The sequence below is a fragment of the Thunnus thynnus genome, chromosome 22, assembly GCF_963924715.1.
Source record: "Thunnus thynnus chromosome 22, fThuThy2.1, whole genome shotgun sequence".
In the NCBI taxonomy this organism is placed as follows: domain Eukaryota; kingdom Metazoa; phylum Chordata; class Actinopteri; order Scombriformes; family Scombridae; genus Thunnus; species Thunnus thynnus.
The window spans coordinates 7,608,387-7,628,655 of record NC_089538.1 but is presented as its reverse complement, the minus strand read 5'-3'; the positions used below and the strand labels follow the sequence as shown (position 1 = coordinate 7,628,655).

The 20,269-nt window shown below is 42.1% G+C and overlaps 1 protein-coding gene across 3 annotated transcripts in view; it reads right to left on the bottom strand.

The window, feature by feature from the left end:
* The window catches only part of kdm6ba (lysine (K)-specific demethylase 6B, a), a 103,333-nt gene extending 83,271 nt beyond the window's left edge, over positions 1 to 20,062 (bottom strand). For 2 of the 3 annotated variants that reach the window (XM_067579210.1, XM_067579215.1), the window contains exons 1-3: positions 19,436 to 20,056; positions 16,564 to 16,755; positions 16,219 to 16,260 (exon numbers count right to left, since the gene is read on the bottom strand). The gene's annotated coding sequence lies outside the window, so the exon portion shown is untranslated. Of the gene's footprint in view, positions 1 to 16,218; positions 16,261 to 16,563; positions 16,756 to 19,435 lie in introns of all 3 variants that reach the window. The other variant, XM_067579216.1, reaches the window with a different exon arrangement.
* Positions 20,063 to 20,269: the final 207 nt, after the last annotated feature.

The window sequence follows — 20,269 nt, the reverse complement described above, 5'->3', positions numbered from 1 at the left end:
ACTCAGAGAGGTGAGGGGAACTTTTCTGTGTAAACAGATAAATATTGGCAGTAACAGTGTGTTCTGTTATTCACCATGACACCTGCTTTATCCTCACACTCAATCTCTTAGTCTCTCTTTCAGTTTTTCCTTCCTTTTGAACATTCCGCTTTTTTCTGCCTCCATCTGGATCTGAGCCAGGGAAGCAGTCAGAAAGATTACTGCAATTCCATTATCCAAATTCTCACCGTCCTCGTTTTCCGCAAACATTTCAATATACGCAGACGTCGCTGCTCGGGCGCACATAGCAACACGCAGATGAAACATCAAACGCGCGCGCTCGCATGTGCCTGTGACCCAAACACATGCACGTGGCACTGCAGTGATGCAATGTTGGAATGTGTGATTCCGTCTGATGCCTGCTTTCATTGTGAGACTTTTCTCTCTTTTCTTGCACGAAACTCTCTCTTAACCTCTTCTTTGCTCCGTCTTCTCTGCTTTCTCTCTGTTTGGTTCTGTTTGTTTTTATGTCTGAGACTGAATGTACAGCAGAAAAAAGCCAGAAAAGGACAGATGAGACGGAGAAGGAAAAAAGAGGAAAAAAAACACGGAAAAAAAAAAAGAGAAAAAATGGGGGAAAGAGACTGAGCTCTGCCACTAAGATGCTTTTCGCTTCTTCTATTTCTGAGCTGCAAGCCGAGAGTGTGCGTGATTTCTATTTTTAAACTCACTGCACAGGCTCACTACTTGCTCCCCAAGTCCCACCGACTGCACAAGTGCACACTAGGAAACTTTCTGAGTGTGTGCACCCATGCACATGTAATAATGTTTTCCATTGTTAGAGGTGGAAAACATGTGCATGTGTGTTCTTGAAAACACACCTTAATTCTCTCATTCCTGCTTATTTTTTTTATTTTTTTTTTTGTGATTTTCCATTTGAAGTTGAAGCACTTATGTTAATACCATGTGAATACTTTTTGCAGACACACAGAGTATCAATAGGAGGACTGTGGTGATAACCCAAATGAAACCAGTGGGAGAGCTAAGAGCCAGCTGGGGCTCCTGCTTTTGATCTCATCTCTACACACACACACACACACACAGCTAACAGGACTAATAATGCCTGTAATTGCTTTGTTTTCACATGGAGTGAGTGCCACCCTCTCCCTCCCTCTCTCAATATTTCACCCATCCCTCTGCTCCCTCCATCTCTTATTCTAAATAACTGATTGCAAGGATTATTATGAATGAATGATTGGGGGCCATGGGATAGCCTTGGCATGTGTGTGTGTGTGTGTGTGTTATGTCATCTCAAAAGGCAGGCATGCTCTATTAGCAGTTTGATTCATAAGTAGGAAGCCTCACTTTAGTGATTCCCGTGGCAGCCGTCGGCACAACAGATCCATTACACACATAGTCAGAGAGGTGGGGGGGGGGAAAAAAAAGGCAAGAAAATGACAGCGGAAGGGGAAAAAATGCGCCTGTGAGAGAGAGAGAGAAAGCTGAACAAAGACAGGATGAGAGCCGGAAACAGGAAGTGTGGAAGGAGGAAATGAGAGGAGGAAGGAAAAAGGAGGGGGAGAGACAGAAAAATGTGTAGAGAGAGAGCGGATGCTTTGTTTCCGCTTCTGTCCACTTGTAGGGTGACGTACCGCTTTGTCCAAAAACTAACTGCCTCTTGGCAAAGTTTGATCACTGACATGACTCAGTATGGTCTCTCAGATCTCCTTATTCATCCAGCTTGAACAGGATATTCACCATACCCACAAACATCTACTGCCCCGGAGACCGACGTGCACAAATCAAACTCTACAAATGAAATCCAGACAGTTGACAACTCATCCAGCAACTCTGTCATCAATAAATAATCGATGATGACTCTATGTGACTGATGCTAACCCTAATACTCATAAGTGGATGCACACGCAATACCTCAGCCTACTCCTATGCACATTATGTGTCATTAACACGCACACAATGGCACTGGAAGCAAACAAAGTGACGTTAATAAAAGTAGACAGATATGACTCAGGATACTGTAATTAGGTTTCATTTTTAAACAGATAGAAACTGTAAACAAGTAGATACGTTTTCACTGATTTTCAGTTTTATTTGCTGTATATATGAAAACTGTCTCAGAGGGATTTACCATCTGAACAACATACGACATCCTCTTAGATCCTTATTCTGATAAGTAAAACTACAAACCCACATCAAAGTTAAGGCTTTAACACACCACTTACTGATGCTTCTGTCTGTACAGTATATCAGAAAGATATTATCAAGGTCGCGTGATCCACTGCACACACACACACACACACACACACAAAAACCCCCCCCAAAAAAACCAAAATCAACAAATACCTGTAACTTACTCCTTGGTTGCACATGGGTTAAAGCCATATGCATGATGGGAATCAGCATGATTCTTAATCATCATGTCATTAACCAGTCAGATTGCTTGAGACTAGCTATACTGTACTGAAAATCCAACACATGCACACATCCTGGAAGCCACACTTTGATATACAAATGAGGGAATTACATATTAAAAGCATCTCTTTTTCTGTTTTGCATGACATATTATATTTCGAATATGTTTTGTTTATTTTTCCATTCATTTATTAGCATATCTCATACTTTGAAATCATTGTTCTTATCTATATTTCTAATCATTAACCAGGCTGTGTTATTAATTGCAGTTACAGTAACCCTTTTGTTTACATAACTGAACTTACAGGGTTCAGCAGGGTACAGATAGGGTGTGAAATGAATAGGGTGGTAATGAGCCAGCAGTTGGGTATGGGGTACTTAGAGGGTGGAGGGAGGGTGGTGATGGTGGTGGAGGGGGTTCAGCCCTACGTGACACCAGGCGCGTTACCCACTGCTTACCTGGCTTGCATTCAAACACACCCCACTCCAGCTGGAGAGCCCCAAATCCCCAGAGAGACACTGAACCAGAGGACATTACACACAGACACACACACAAAAATACTACCCTCTTAAAAGACCAGAAAGATACAAATGCTGAGAAGTAAAAGATAGTATGGGTGCATGAGAGACCGGATGCTTAAAACATTCATAGAATAGAAAGAGATACATTTGAACAACAACATACAGAGACAAGGACCTCAAGGAGAGAGAGTCGCCAATGCACATACTGAGAAACACACACAATAAACAAACAGAAACATGCAAACTTCCAAGCATGCAAGCAAACACAGCTTGTTGTTTGGGGCTGGATACGGCCCTAGCCCCACACAGCAAGCTGCATGAAATATTCAGTGAATTTTTCAACATGTGCTCTTTCCCCTTTTGCACGTGTAGAAGTGTTAAAAAAAAAATGTAGGGAGAGCGATGGGGAGACAGGAAGGAGGGGGAGAAGGAGTCAATGAGGGCAAAGGCAGAGCGAGCAGCAGGAGAGAACGGGCGAGCGAGCCAGAAGCTGACTGGGAGACGGAGAGAGAGAGAGGAGAGAGAGAGAAAACCCAGCTGACTCTGTTCCAAGCTACTCCCCTTAGCAACAGCCCTGGCTCAGCCTGTGTCCCATTGGCCGGCTGACAGCATGCATCACAATCCCATGCATGGCTCCTCAGCCAATCAGGGGTTTCCTTGCAACTCTGCATTTTGGATTTCATTTTCACCATGGCAACACAACCCTGCACTTGGCCATGGATGTGGCCTGTGTAGTGTACGTATACACACACACACACACACACCATACTGAACAACAACATACAAAGTTGAGCAACCTGTGATTGGCTCGGTCAAAAGCAAATGCTCTGGAAGCACCGAAGATATAAACAAAACACACATGTCAGAAAAGCTAACTCAGCTAACTCTGCTGCTGTCTTTACACCTGTGAATGTGTACTTGCATGTATAGCTGCTACGAACAGTAAAGCACATTGGAGAGCTGTAGAGTTCATCCAGGAGAGACATCCCAGGAAATACTTTAATCACTGCCCACCGCTGCTCATAATAAGTAGAGGAAACACACTGCCACACTCTGTGTTTCTCCATCTGTCAGTCTCTGTCCACAGATTAAACAGAACCTTCCTCACAGTCCTCGCTCACATTCACTCTCAAGGTTAGAAGTGACATTGTTAATATAACGCTCCTTTCACAAATATACATTTCATCCATAAATGCTTGAACAGTTTTATATGGAACTGTCATGTATTGACTTACTGTAAAAGCTACTCTGGCAGTTTGCCTTCTAGAGACCTGGTGACATTTTAATAACTCTTCCTCCACGGGTCAAGTGTAAATTAAAGCAGCAACATTCATGGATAAAGCATGCACGACTCCAGTATGGCTTAGTAACAGTACTTGATAACTTTAAAGGTATCGACCGAAATAACCCAGTACCAAGTAGTATTGAAACTTCTCCAGTCAAACAAAACCAGATCTAGAAAAAAATTGACTATTTGTATGGTCTTGCTTGCAGCCAATCACTGCAAGCATTCTTTGATTTAATGCATTGTGTGTGATTGGTCCACTACCGCAGCAGCTACAACCCATACGGTCTGTGGTGGTGAAGTCAAGCGCAGTGTATTTAACAGAGTTGGCAGTTCAGTGTGTCAAGATGCCACCAAAATGTTCAAAAGTATGACAATATTACACGCCTGTGGCGTCTGATAAAAATAAAAATGCATAAAATTCAGAAGGATTATTTCAGGAACATGATAAAGCAGCTCATCAAGCATGGAGAAAACTTCATGGTAGATAGCTGCATCGTTTTTGCAAGGCCAATGGCCAGCGTTGTCTTCTCAGGTAAGATATATGATTACTAGGCTAACATTACTCATCTTTTGTGTGTCAAAACAAAATCGCATCGGGCAGGTTGTGTGCTAGTGAAGTAAAAGGATTCTAGGAATTAGAAGAGAGCTAGAAGTTCATTTTCTTGCCCAGTCTATTTTCTTTAAACTACAACCTTAGGTGTCTTGGACTGTGTGATATAGGAAGCAGAATCCTGTATACTATATAATAGATACTGAAGTTGATGTGAATTTTATTGCAGAGTAGTGCTGGATGTATATTTGATGCAATCCAAACGTAGATACCTCCTTCCTCATTTTTGACTTAGAGTTCAGCGTCGGATTTCACTCGCTGAGAGCACCGATGCAAAACCAGACGCATATGTTATCCATGAACAGGCCGTACTGAGCTTTAAATATACTCTCCACAGCAATTTTGTGATATAGAGAAATGGTGGGAAGGTCTGCCTTGTCTGATGAATGAATAGGAATACCTTCACTGTGCAGGTTTGCAGTGGAGATGTCTTTGCTAGCCGTTTGTCACTGGCAAGGAGAACATTTTTACTCAACTTCCTTAATGTAGTCTTCGCTATCAACAATCTCCACCAGCATCAGTATCTTTATAGATAAAACACAAGCAACCCAAGGTCACTATTCACAGTTCTCATGGTATCCATGTGGTATCTCTGTGGCCGCCATAGGCATAAAGCATAACCTACAGTGTAGCCTATGGAATAACTACGGTGGCACTAAAGCTACTCCATAAGCTCTTAACACACAAATATAAATTCACCATAACAGGGTCTCAAATGGTCACATGTCCACTGCATACTGTTCTCAAATATATGTATATAGTTTGGGGTTCTTTTGTATCGTTGCAATTTCAATTTGTGAAAAGGGCTCATTAAATATTTCCCATGACCTGCTGAAAACTGTCATGAATAATATTACTTTTTAACTTCAGGTTACTATATTGAAACAGTTTCTAAATAACATGGTTACAAAGAGACACATACATATTGTGTGTAGTGGCACAACTGGTTACTTCGATACCTGCATATCAAATATACAAACTGCTGAAAAAGACCAAGTGTGCATAGAGGATGAACGAAATTTAACATTTTTCAGAAGTTACGTTCAGTACAACTGGTGATCTCAGTGAATTTTGTATAAGTACAGTGTAATCTGAGTTAATTTTAATAGTTTAGCTTCTTTGTGCTTCTGTGTGCCCACTATAATGAGTTTGAGCTGCTATTATAGCTGCTGATATTAACTGAAGGGCTGCAGCCAGCTGCACAGCAGGTGTCTGTTCTGGCTTCTTAGGCCTCTTTAATCCATAAAACACTAATAACTGTTCAAGTGATTTCTGTGTCACTGGAGAAACTAGCTTTGTAGGATGAGTCCCTAACATTATACACACACACACACACACACACACACACAGAGGCAGACACAGACAAGGTAACTAGCTATGTCCTCTTTGTTCTCTCAGTGAGGCGAGATATATAAAGGGTGTAAGAGAGGGAGGCAGAGTATCAAAGATATAAAGACAGGAGGAAAGAGATGGAGGGGGGGCAGAAAGACAAAGAGAGAAGTGGTGAGAGAGGTAGACAGAGAGAGAGAGAGAGAGAGAGAGAGAGAGAGAGAGAGAGAGAGAGAGAGAGAGAGAGAGAGAGAGAGAGAGAGAGAGAGAGAGAGAGAGAGAGAGAGAGAGAGAGAGAGAGTGAGACAGGCCGGCTCCTGGAGAATAAGCAAGAGGAGAGACAATGAATAGCAGCTCCTCTACAGACAGACACATGATGAATGGGTCTGCTGCCTAAAAAGCCAGTGCGGAGGACAACAAGAGAAGTGTGTCTGTTCACCCCGCGGTGTGTGTGGGTTTGGGAGAATGTGTGTGTAACTACAGAAAAGGGTCCATCTGGGCCATTGTGGCAGTGACCACTGAAGGGGAGGTTGATATCCAGTATCCCTTCCCCTCCCGGAAGATGAAACGGCCATCAGCTCAAAAAAAAAAGATAAAAAAAGAAACACAGAAAAAAAAACAGAATAAAAACTGGGCTTGGGGTCAGTTGTCAAACTTAACAGCAGGTAATTAAAAGTAATAGCAGAGCTTCCCCTTGGGTTTGACGATAGGCGATGTATGTATCCCACCACCAGCAATTAGTCAGCCAATTACCCCGGGGCCTAATTATAAGTGCTGTCCATAGGAAGACTTTGGGAGACACAATAATGGGCTCTTATGGTAGTCTGTGTTTATCTAAGTGATCAATGATTAGCATGATCACTGAGAGAGGTCAGCACCTCACAGGAAAGGCTGGCCTGCTAAATGACATTTCTGCTTTGCTGTAGTTAATTGGTACAACAGTAGCAAAGTGCTGTTTTCCATTAACGGTTTGTTAAAGTATGCATTATGATCCCATCTTAGAGGCTACATAGGGTACAGCTAATTTAAAGACCTGCATGCCAGACATTCCTGAAGACTGAAGCCATATTTTTACGGTTCAGTGTGTCTGAGATGTACTTATAGATTTTTTTTTACCCAGCTACTTTATTAACATAAATATTGATGTGTCAAACTTCTTTAGTTTTCTATACGCGCACGATACATGTTACTGATGGAGCTTTATTGGCGCAAGCTGTAAGTGCAATGGTTACGACGCTGCATTAGTTGGAAATTCAATGTACTTTATTTTGGCTGATTCAATTACAACAAGAGTAAGGGTCCCCCGATATGTGTTTGTGTGTGTGTGTGTGTGAGTGTGCGTTTTGTAGCTCTCAGAACAGAGGGCTTGGCGGCAGAAGCTCCTCTAATCAAGTTAGCTGTGATAACAGGAGTGGCAGCTGGCTTTCCAGGAATATACTCTCCTACTGAGCATGCACTCCCTGCAAGTGGATTTCACACATACTGTACATACACGCGGACTCACGCATACACGCACACACACGAGCATATGCACCCAGTGTGACCTACCTTTCTGTTTCCTGGGTTTTAAAAAATGCATGTGTGGTGGTATGGGGCTTTTGGACAGTATATGCATAATGCATGTACACATACTGAAACAAGCTTATTAACACATTCATCTGTACATTCACACACACACACCAGATTTACTCTCACGCTCTCTCACACTAACACTGAGGCTTTCAGTGTCTGGCCACCTTGTTTAGTTAACTATGTTCACGCTCACTTTAAAGCCCTCTCAACTAAGTAATGGTCCATTTCCAACGTCTGAACTATGGTCTGAACTCGATGACCTGTGCCACAATGTGTTTCTACGGGTTACACATAACTCTGGATTTAGATCTCAGAACCTATTTTTGTAACAAGTGATACTTTGGGTACCTGAAGTGTGACTTCTAGGACTCATGATCTCAGCCATTTGAACAGCTGTGCAAAAAAAAAAATTCTAAAACTGGTTCAAATTGTTGTAGTTAAGGAAGAGATATACTCCAAAACACGGACACGGGTATGTTCAACGGACACGCTCTCGGTTTAGTTTACATTTAAAAACAGTTTGCACATGTTTGTCGTCACATACAGTCTGTGCAGATGGTTGGAAATTCTGGGTTGCATGTGGACGGCATAAGCGGACGCTCGCTGACAGGGGCTTTATTCGAACACAGATAAATTAAGGTCATGCAAACAAATATGTTCTTTGAAAATGAAGACACAACATTACGTTTACGATTGGCCTGAATTTTCCGACAGATTTCTAAGCCTTTGTGGTTTTTGAGGTACGGTGGCAATAGAAATGAAACTTGCACGGCTTTTGAAAGGTTTCAGGTTTGTAAGGTTTTGTTGTAGACATACAACATCTATATCGCCCCCTATAATGAGCTCTTTCACTACAGCTGGTCTATATGTTCACTACTAGCTGTGTGTGAAGACTATGTGTTGCTTTACACGGGCCGCACTACACTACAAAACCTTTGTGTGCATGTCTGTGCGTGTGCTGTATGTTTGCAATGTATCATGTTGAGTGCACGACTTTAAAAGTTAGACATGACGTGTCAAGCACACCATCTGCAAGAGTGGAAAATGTGTGTGTGTGTATCGTGCGTGCTTGCGTGTGTCACGTTCCTGAAGCATCTAAAGCAACTAATAGTCTAGTCATTGTTCTGTTATCATCAGTTTGCACATGTGTATATGTGTAGTGCACGTGTTTATTATTACTATCGGACAGCACTGTACTGTCCACTCAGCAGCTCCACTTGCAGGTCAACACAAGATGAATATAAAAAAAAAGTTATTCTGTAGCTTAAGTGTCTTGTTGTATATATTGGAGCTGCTTATCAAGTTTACAATCTTTGAAACTATTCCAATGAAACTCAAGCTACAAAGCTACTGTGTGAACTCTTTTTTCCCTTTTTTTTTGTTCTGTCCCTACATTATAACTGTTCATTTGTTTGTGTAAACAATGTAAAGCATGCGTAAAGATTAATTATGAATAATGTGTCATACTGCCACACAAAATTTGAATGAATGTGATTCATATGCAGGGTTGTCACGCTGGGCATGTGGTCAGTCATGCTAATTTGAAAATGGACAGAACTTTTAGTCAGTGTTTGTTTGTTTGTTTGTTGTGGACCAGGTGACCCTCTGTATTCATCTCTAAAGTACATTACTGTTCAGGTGTACAGGAAAGAGGGACAAGGTGACTTTGACGATATTTCTGTAAGGTGGATGCACAGCCTTCACTTGATGTGCAAATCCACCTGTAAAGTGGGAGTTTGTAAAAAAAAAACAAAAAAACAAAAGGCTTCAAGCTCTGGTTTCACATCAGATCTATAGGATCCCTCTCCTCTAGCTCCTGTCTCTCACTCTCTACCTCTTAACACTCCTCCTCTGCAGCCCTCCTCTCCTCTCTCCCTTCGCCGGCCTCTTACACACAAAGGCAGGGGGAAGCAGAGGTGGAGGAGGAGGGAGGGGAAGAAAGGCACAAAGGGCTAGGAGCTGTGGGCTTGCCCTGGGGAGAGGGAGGGTGAGGGGGTGGATGGGGGGTAACAGGGGGTCAAAGGGGGGCCACTGGGGGTGTAGAGGGCTGGGGGTTGGGGAGAAACCTGAGAGGCAGAAAGCCAGAACAGGAGCTGGGGGAGAAAGACGGGGAGAGATGGTGGGAAGGGAGGGTCCGAGGGTGAGAGAGCACAACACGAGACAGCTTATAGCTGCAGTGATTTTTTTTTTGTGTTTTTTTTGTTTCTACTTTGAAGGGGGGCTTGGCAGTGGATTTGTTCAAGAAAGGGATTTGGTTTGGGAGAGTTGGGAGAAGCTAGGATTTGATGAGATTTACACTTTTTCTCACACAACCACTATCTTCCAAAGCCTGTGTAAGCGTTTTAGCCACATCTCTTTTTTTAGGAAGATAGTGTTCACATCTTGTGCCCTCTCTGCCTCGGCTCAGTCTCTTTACTTGGAGCAGCAACAACTGGACCTGCGTTTTCTTCTCATAATACAACATGTAGGCTGAAAGTGGCCATACACGTACAATGGAGGCAAATGAAAAAAAAGTTGAAAACGTCCAGACATACACATGTGTGTACAGCTGCTGCAGCTTTGCATTATTGTGTTTTGTATAACAAATTTCACAGCAATCCATCCAATAGTGGTCGAGATGTTTCAGTAGAAGAACTATAAAGTCTACCTCACGGTGGCACTAGATGAAAAGTCGGAGTTGTTAGAATATATCTCCTAGAGACCTTGAATATCTTAAATTTCATGTAAATCCATCTAATAGTTGTCAGGATATTTCACTCTGAACCACAAACATCGACCTCATGGTGGCGCTAGAGGAAAAGTCAAGTGTTTACCAAAGTCAGGAGGATTCATCCTCTAAGGACCACAAATGTCTGTACAAAAATGTCATTGAGATCCATCAAATAGTTTTTGAGATATTTCAGTCTGAACCAAAGTGACAAGACTGACATTACCATCCTTTGAGCCACTAGCACGGCTACAAATCCTTCCTTAAATTATTTTTGGAAACTCTATCTTGATTGCCTGTCAACTGTACCCTGTGTGACTCCTCACCATTTTGGTGTTAATAACAAATCCTGCTTAAAAGGGGATCAGGCATTTAGACTCTTAGGGCCTTGATGCGTCAAACCAACTTTAAAGAACTAGTAGACAGACGGCTGCGTGGCCTCATGTCACCTCACCTCCTGTCTCTTGTTAGAAGTTGTATTTTAACACAATCTGAAACTGCAGACTAGACGAGAACAAAGGACGGTGTGAGGAGCAAAACAAAAACTGACTGATGATTTTTGATATAAATTGAGAATGAATACGCCTGAACAAAAACATTATAGTATAACTGGCACTATAAAGTTTTATTTTTCTGGGCCTTTCACCAGCTTCTGATAAAGGCTTACTCTAGTAGGTCAACCACGCCGAACACACTGAATGAAAACCACACACTGCCCAACCTCACACGCCATCAGGGCCATTATATAACTTCAGACTTTGTGCAACACCACCTCCCCGGTGTAGAGACAAAGTACAATCCATAAATATGTCAGCTAATGTTTGCCTTCACTCTATCAATACGTAACTTTTGTTTTCCTTCTGATATTGCAGCTTTCCACATTTATAGGAGGGGTGTTGCATCATATTAAAAAGCAACATCAATGCACACCTGTAGTTTTGGGGGTTTTTTTTATACCAAAGCGCCAACCCAACCAGCCCATTCCCTCCACTTGCTTCAACTACCACAACCTCTAACCTCCATAACTGCCTCTAAAACCACTGCGGGTCTTAAGACGCAGGTGCGCTCACCACCACGGAAACACTCCATAGAAATAGGCGGTGTACAAGTAGAGCTGCACTATTAAACACAGTAATACACACACTGGTTTATGTGTGCCAATCCACACACTTTACAACCACACAGTGTACCAGCAGAGGCCTGTGACAGTTGGGTAACCCGGGCCAAACACACAGCAGAGGATAGGAGGCATGTTGGGCATCTTCCTCTTTGCAAACTCTGTCACCCCCTACACACACACACACACAGCCCACAAAGAAAGCCTACATGAGAACATGCGCACACATATCAACCCAATGCCCTCTTTCATAGGAAAGTTATATAATCAGATAGGCATCACTTCTTTCTATCCTCTTATCTTGAGCTCTGCTCTTCCATCACTGCCTTTCTCCATGTTCTGTCTTACTCGGTGCCACTTCTCTTTACATAGACTCAGGATTTCCTGAATGAGATTTTTGCTGTTTAACTGCATTAAAAGCCTTTTTGATGGCATAGATGTGACCGTTAAAAGCTTTAATAACTGAAACGTGGAAAGACACACATCCCTCGCAGAACTCCAGGAGGTGGATGATGTCAGCTCCACCTCTCCTTCTTTCCCTCCCTACGCCACTCCTCCCTCGCTGACACCGCTGATGATGACGGAGGAGGAGGTGGAGGAGGACGAGGAATAGGAGTCTCTCTCCCCCTCCCTTTCTTTCCTGTCCTCCTCCTCACCCACTGCTTCCTGCCATCCTCCCCCCCTGGCCATCCTGACTCAGCTCTCACCACCTCGCTTCCTCTCTTCCTGCCTCTCTCTTTCTCTCCATCATATTTAAACCAAAAGAAATCCCATGCCTTTCACTCTCAGGCTCTGAGGCTATTTCTTGATTTAGCAGAAATGTGGTTTTTATTAAACATCAGGTTAAAGCAGCTGATAGAGGGAGACTGAATGAACAAAGAGAGCAAGAGAAATACTGTCATGATAACCGAAATAGTCACACTTAGTTAACATTCAAAATATAAACAATACAAATGTTCTAGCCCTGAAAGCATGAATATTGTGGTGGATGGCACATGTGGATGGCACATGGATTGGAGCATTTACAAGAAAGAAAAGAAGAAAGGGGAGGAGGAGGAGGATGTAGACAAAGCAGATGGAAAAAACAGATGACAAATCTGTATGTCATGTCTTCACTGAACACCCACAAACTGTCACCTGTTTGAATGAAAAGAGAGTGTAATGCAAACTGGACAGTGGGTGAAATCAAACCTGCAGCAGTAAGTTCATACCAACGTTTAATTCACAGGAATATTCATTATTCACATCAGGTTTTCAGCTAAACAGCAATGTGAAATCAATTTCTTTGAAACTCATCATCAAACAAATAGATTTTTCTTTTTCGGATATATCTGGGATTTCTATGTGGTCCCTGTTAGACATGTGGGTTAGTCCCCTTAACATCTGCAGGACTGTGGACTTACTGCTTCTCTGAAAGGCAAAATTCTGCAGCTGAACATATGCCACTCATCTACCATGTCTTTAACTAGATCCCTGTCCAAATAAACAGCCTCACAAAACTGGTCCCAGGTGCAACATATGGAATTATTTCACTAACAACCAGCCAACATCAAAACCCTGGTGTAAAGGGTGCTGCCAAGCTCTACAAGTCAAGTATGGTGACATCATCATAGCTTTTAGATTTATTGTTGGTATTAAAGTCGACTTGCTGGTATTAACACTAGAAGGAATGCAACACAAAAAGGCCGCGAATCAGACCCAAACCTACAACATTTAAAGAACATAACCAGCAACATATGTTACTTGGCCACCAGATACAGTATTATCATCATGGCACATTGTTAGCCTATATGTCTGTAGCTGTGTATAAAAAGATACAAGCCGTAGTGACAGTAGATGCGATAAACTATGACAGTTGAACCCAAAGGGAAGGTGACAGAAGGCGCCGTGTCTAAAGGGTGAGAATGTGCAGATGTGCGTGTGTCTCGCAGACGGATATTGACAGGGCTTTAACGCTGATTGCTCTGAGCGACGGCATCGGAACATGTACCAGAAAACGTACAGTAACGCTCTCTTTCTCTCACAAACAGATTAACGAACTCAGTCGTTCAACATGAACTGTCATGTTGAATGTAGTGTGAGAGATAAGGCATGACCTCCACTATGCAAATGACCGCAAGCTGTTTGTGTAAGAGACAGGGACCAGTAACAAAGACGCTGGATAAGACACTTCTGGGTCATAAAATAATAATAATATGCATTGAATTTGTACTACACTCTTTCATAGTGAAACTCAAAGTGCTACAGTATTAATAACACACTAATAGAACACACAACATAAAGAAAAAGAGACTAGAGTCCATAAATCACTCTAAGAGCTTTTTATGTCCTCATAGAAAAACATAATCATAGACAACCAACTGTCATATCCAAAGAGGATCTACTTGGTTGATTATGCTCATACTATACTAATATTCTGAAACTGTAAGTAGTATTCCACAAACTGTTAAAATTTGTTAGTGAAATGGAAACTATAACGTGATATGAAGTATCATTTTTGTGAAGGAATTTTCATATATGCGCCATGTATGAAATACTCCTATTTTCTATTTTCACCTGTTTGTCTTGTGTGAAACGCTCCTCACACAAGCAGACAATGGAGGGACAGACGGCTGCCTTCTTCCCGGTCGAGCCGACCTGGCTTTATGATTGTTGCCATAGAGACTAGCGCTAAAGTAAACAATTTTATAGCGATGTTGTGGCTAGGGACAAGGTCGCCCGGGCGCCGCTTGAATAACTGAGAACGCTTTAACTCTTTTCCTTTAGACTTGATGCGGCATTTTGATATGTAACTGTTGTCTCCTTGATCGATCTAGTTTGTGCTTGTCAATAAATCTCTTTGCTTAAGAAATCCATATCTCCTGGAGTTTTTGCATTTATGAGTCAACCGGTTCTCGGTATTTTCATTCAGCCACTGAAAAACATGGTTTCAAAATCAAAGAATTTCTCTATGACATGAAATATTCATGACTAAATGAGCAACAATCAAAAGTTACAGTTCAGAAAAATAAAATATCCCTATTTAAGAATTTAACACTTAAAACTCAGCTATTCTGCTTCATCTGCACTGTTTGGGTCATTTGTTCTTGTTTACTTTTGATTCGTTCAATAGTACAAAAGAGTTATTATAGTACGAGGGAACAGTGGAAAGGCTAACAGGACAAAGATGGCGGACACTGAGGACATGCCCTCAAAATTTAACAGAGGAAGCCTCCCAGCCTGTGAGTGGTTAACCTCATCACATACACTCTCATATATACAAACCACAAGCTATTGTTATATTCATATGTAGATTATTCTTTTTCCAACAATCCTTTCTCTTTCCCTCCCTCTCAGTAACATCCTGTCTCTCAGAAAAACTTGCAGCCAGACTGTGCTTTGTGTGCGCGTATCCGTCCACAAACATAATGGAGGGTGTCTACTTGGTGTTAAGAAGGATTGTGTGTATATATGTGAATGTGCATTTATGTGTGTAATGGATCTGATTCATGGCCAGCTGTAAATGTCTGTAATAAAGCTGAGCAGGCTAAGTGATGGAAAGCCCCAGGTGTGCGAGACTTGGCAGGGTCCTGGGAGACGTTGGCATTAGAGAGTGTATGTGTGTCTTTGTCCCTAAGAGGGAGATCAAAACTGTGAGCGAGAAGGGTGTGGGGTGTGTTTGAGATGTGTGTCAGAGACTGTGTGTGTGAAAAGGAAACAGATCTGGTGTTAGGTTAGGTGTGTGTGTGCACCTAAATGAGGGAGTTGAATGTGTAAAGTTCAATCAAAGTGTGTATGTGTGTGTGTGTTTGCCTCTGGCTCCAGTCTCAATCAATTTAGTAGCTGTCTATTAAAACATTGACAAAAAAAACCTGAGGTACAATTCTAACATTTAAAATTTTATTAGTCAATAAGTCATATGAATTTAATCCAACACTGCAGAACCTTTATAGGAGTGTGGGGGTTACTAAAAACAACAGGTTGCATGAAAGCAGGGTAACAGCTGGACAATGTGCCATCACATCACGAAAGGAAACTTTTAATGAGGCTATCCATTTTAAATGCGGGGCTAAGTAAATGTACTAGAACGCTTCTTTCTGCCCTAAAAACAAATCATCAGTCACACTGACTCTAGTTCAGTCAATGTGAGGTGTGTCACAGAGGTAAGCTTCTATATGCCAAATACACCATAAGCTCCAAAACTGTCTGCCTGTATTGCAGACAGGATGGATAAAAACATCTAACACAGTTTAAAATCATCTGAATTTCCTTTCTAATGGTTGCAATTAAAGTGGATATTTGTCCTTTCAGGAGAAAATAAGACAAAATTGCTCAAGTATGTTTTATTGGCTGAAACTGTAAGGAAGGCTGTGCTAGAAACCGGCTCATGTGTCTCTACGACGCTTAGTGGAGCGCTTCTAAACTATAGCTTAAGCAACACAGTATGGCAGGGTGCACGTGAGCATATTGTACCCGCTGGTTGGAGTATTTCGGTACATTTGAGTTTGTCAAAACATTTCATTGTTCTGCAGGATGATCAGACAAACACACATCTACTGTACTAACAGAACAGAAACGACAGACATCCTGACAGGACTAAACAGTGAAGTCATGCACATCCCAAGTCTCACTGTAGGCCGTGTGCAGGCAAGCAGGTCTGGGTAAAAGGCCAAACGTCTTACCTGAGCAGGTGAGTTCTTGCATGCGTGCAGCAGATGGCTCCCCTGCAGGCAAAACATGTCAATGTGTAAACAATGGATCAGTCCAATTAGTCTGCTGTCATTAGCTATCATTCATCTGCTGCAAGTTAGTCAGGAAAGAACCTAATATTACCACAGCAACTAATAACTGCTACAATAGCTACTAGATTTTTAAAGACTTTTTGAGCTTATGAAAGGGGAATTTTTTAAAAATTCAATGATGGGCTTTAACAAATAGAGTAAATATAATAGCGTGGTGGAAAGTTATCACTACAGTAACCAATTCTGTTTCCATGCTACAAAACAAATATTCTAGGCCCATCTCACCATCACTGTGGAGTGTTTTCCATTCCCGGGTTGCGGCGTCCAACTCCACTGGCTACGCCGGTGATCTCACATATTCTTGCTAGGACACCCAGTCAGTCACATCTTCAGACCTCTTATTTATGGCTTCAGTCAGGAGCTGGTGGTTCTTGAAAGACGGCACGACAATGCTTGGCCATGTTCCTCAGTGTTTCTCTGTGAATGGAAAAGATATGCATCAACTGTTTGGATCAAAGAGTTTTGCTTTGTGAAAACATCCATAGGAGAAATGGTTGGTTCGCTGGGTTTCAAGATCATCAATAATCGAGCTGAAATCAAGCAGAGAACGACATCTGACAACGCTTGTCCATATGAGAAATGACTCAAGAGTGTGATCATGGTGGCTATTTATATGACAAATCCTGGACCACAGCAGCACTACTATACTGTAGTTTCATCTGCTGCCCACATTCAGACAATTTAACAGTGACATACAGCACACAGAGAGACCACAGTCTGCTTTTTCCATCACTGCACTGTGAGAAGTCAGCAGCTGTTCACAAAAGGACTCAATCATATTGAGTTGGACTGCGAGTGTGTCGCCATCTAGAGGACAATAGGCAATCTTGCACTTAAGCGATTTGTACAGTTAATATAGCTATACTATTACAATGTACACAATTGTGCATACACTTAGTAGAAAAATCACACTGATGCCGTGATATTATGTAATTGCTCTTTTCATGAAAGTCAAACATGAGGTGAATCCAGGTGAAAGCTTTTCCCTTATTGATTTCACTCATTAAATAAATGTCTATCATACAGGGAGCAGTGATAGATGGACACTAGCAGGCATGAAACAACACGGATGTGGATATGGAAAACAGTAATGGCTCTATTTTCATGTGAGTGTCAGTTTTCTGCCACATGTGCACAACTGTGTCGGATAAATTTCATAATGGAAGAAACAAGTATTTTGTTTAAAAAGCCCAGTTTGGAATAAAAGTTCCTTGTAAAAGCAAAATCTAACTGAGTAACCTAAGTAACACAAAGTAAACTTGCAACAAAGACCACATATTTATTTTTTATCTTATTAATAACAAATAGCCTAAAATTGTCCACTAACTATTACACATAGGAAACAGCTGACCACCAGACTTTGAATAGATCTGGAAACATGAATGCAATCCAGAAACAGACATAAATACACATAAAGAAGGCTGCTGTTTCTGCACATAAGAAATAAATGGAACCACTTTACCGTTTTGTACCAACAGCTGCGGGACATCAATCAAACTGTGACTTTGGAAAGCTGCTGCTGATGTAAACTTTACAAAATTAACAAAAATTTAAGGCTAAATCTCTGTCCAAAGATGTGTTTCTTTTTTAATTTGTTTTGTTTTCTCTTCCAGCACCACTGCCCACAATTACTTTTAATTATCTGCAGCTGTGACTGCCCCCTCCACTTGCACTGCACTGTGGGACAATAGTCCATCAATAGCACACTCAAAAATTAAGGGAATTTATTATTTGTACTGACATCTTTCGGTATACTTAATCTGTCACTTTTTAATGTGCACACTACAAATCCAAATAACACATTTGGATTCTCATATGAAAAGAGTTTGTTTTTTAAGAGGGATGAGGGAGCCAATGTGATGGGGCCCCGAACGCACCACGGACTCCATCATTCTCACTGTGCATTGCTGCCTGCACGCTGAGCTGTGTGTTTAAATTCACAAAATTAAAAAGTGCATTTCCTACCTGCTCCGGGGCTGCTAGTATGTGGCTGAAACTTGACCTCTGACACCTCTGGATGGACTGGCAGCAAAAAGTGGATGAGTGCTTCAGTAAGCACACTCTTTTGTGTAGTGGGAGTCAATTTTACTCCTCTGCCAAGTATTAAAAGGCAAAGATGAAAGGTGCCAGCTGTTGGATTACTTTTGGTTTTGACCTATTTGTTCAATACTAAAACCCTGCTGAAGTTCTCTTGAGCAAAACATTTCTCCCATGCACGCCTGGCTCATTTAAAGTGCTGTGGCGCCATCAAGCGGCACAAATCCTGAAGTGCTACATGAACAGCAAGAGGGGTGGAGACAGAAAAAAAAAATCCCAAAGAAGAAAATTCAAACGCTCTTCCTGGAAATAGTGGAGAACCCGCCACAACTTAACCACATGACATTTCAGAAAGAAAATGCGACACTCCTTCCTCCAACGCCAGCGAGCACGCATTTCACCCAACTACCCGCGATTTAACCCTGAATCGCTACAATATCACAACCTCGCGTTACATATCACACCCACGCACGCGATCCACCGCCTTTTTTCATGCATTTATAAACCTGAAACCGAGATCAACACAAGGCGATTGCGACATCACCAACTCCAGACCTACCTTCCCGTAAACTATTCCTTCCTTACCGTAAAAACATGACATCACCCACTCCAGTTTCTACACGGATTTGGGGGAAACAGACACATCCGTATTGAACTGCTGCAGTATCCAAACTTATCTTCCATATTTGTGTAAAGTTAGAGCTGTGTATCCTATTACACTGTGTTAGCAATTACATAACACCATTGAATCATCCCCTCATGCAAATTCACTCATAATATAGCTTTCTGTTTCGGATGCAGTGTTGCTACTCTGCAAAATCCTGACTTTACACGACTTGATTTAATCTAAGTCTCCAACAGTGACACTAACTGTACAGTGGCTTGCTTTTTTTTTTTCTTGCTGTACCGTTGATCGTGTCCTTTAAGATTTATTACAGGATGAGGATACTGTAGTTCGGGTTGTTTTCAATGGAGTTTCATTCTGGCTCTTCCCTGTTATAATTAGGTAACAGCACAGCCTCACATGTCAGCGTGCATGCCTGATTTGCGTTTTACTTACCTTTTATGAGCCATCCAAAAAAAAAATCTGCTGGGGAGGTGCCGTGCTGACTCTCGCGGTTAAAACAGTGTAATAGTGGAAAATCTGCAAAGCAGTCCATCTCATTTCCCGGCCACGGATGACGCAGCCCCCTAAAAGCCCTCTTCCAAAAAAAAAACAAAAAAACCATGAAATCCCATTCAACATCCATAACGGGTTTAGGTGCAAACGTCGACACGGGGAGCACTGTACACGCAGATAGATCACAGCCCAGGCTGGCAAAATGGGAATGTGTTCGCCCATGGGCAAGGCATGACGGATCACTCGTCACTGATCTTGCATCTCTGCACAGTCATATCGCCTGTCTAAATGATTGCACAGCTCTTTTTTTTTTCCTCTTCTGAAGACCATCTGGTAAAAATTCGCCAGCTCCTGTAGCCTCCGAGGCAGCGGGGGTTGCAGTAGGCACGGATTCCCTAATCATCCAAAAACACAACTGATATCCATTTCATGAAGAGGAACGGTCCACCGCGATCTGAGCAGGCAGTCCTTAAAGAAATTGCGCAGTTTTTATTCCATTGAAACGGAGACTCTTTCCCTTCTGTCCCCGTTGAAAGGCTCTTTCCCTTCCTCCTCCTCCCTCCCTCCTCTCTCTTTCTCTCTCCTTCTCTCTTCCCTCATGCAGGTTTATTTTCGGTGGAAGAGTCTTGGACATTAACTGCCCCGCCTCCACAGTCACTGGCAAACACACTGTAAAACTTGCCCAAATTCCATTATCAACTACTATTCAACGAGGAACAACTGGACACCAGGTTTTCCCCTTGTTATATGTGGTTCAAGAGTCAACCTCTCAGT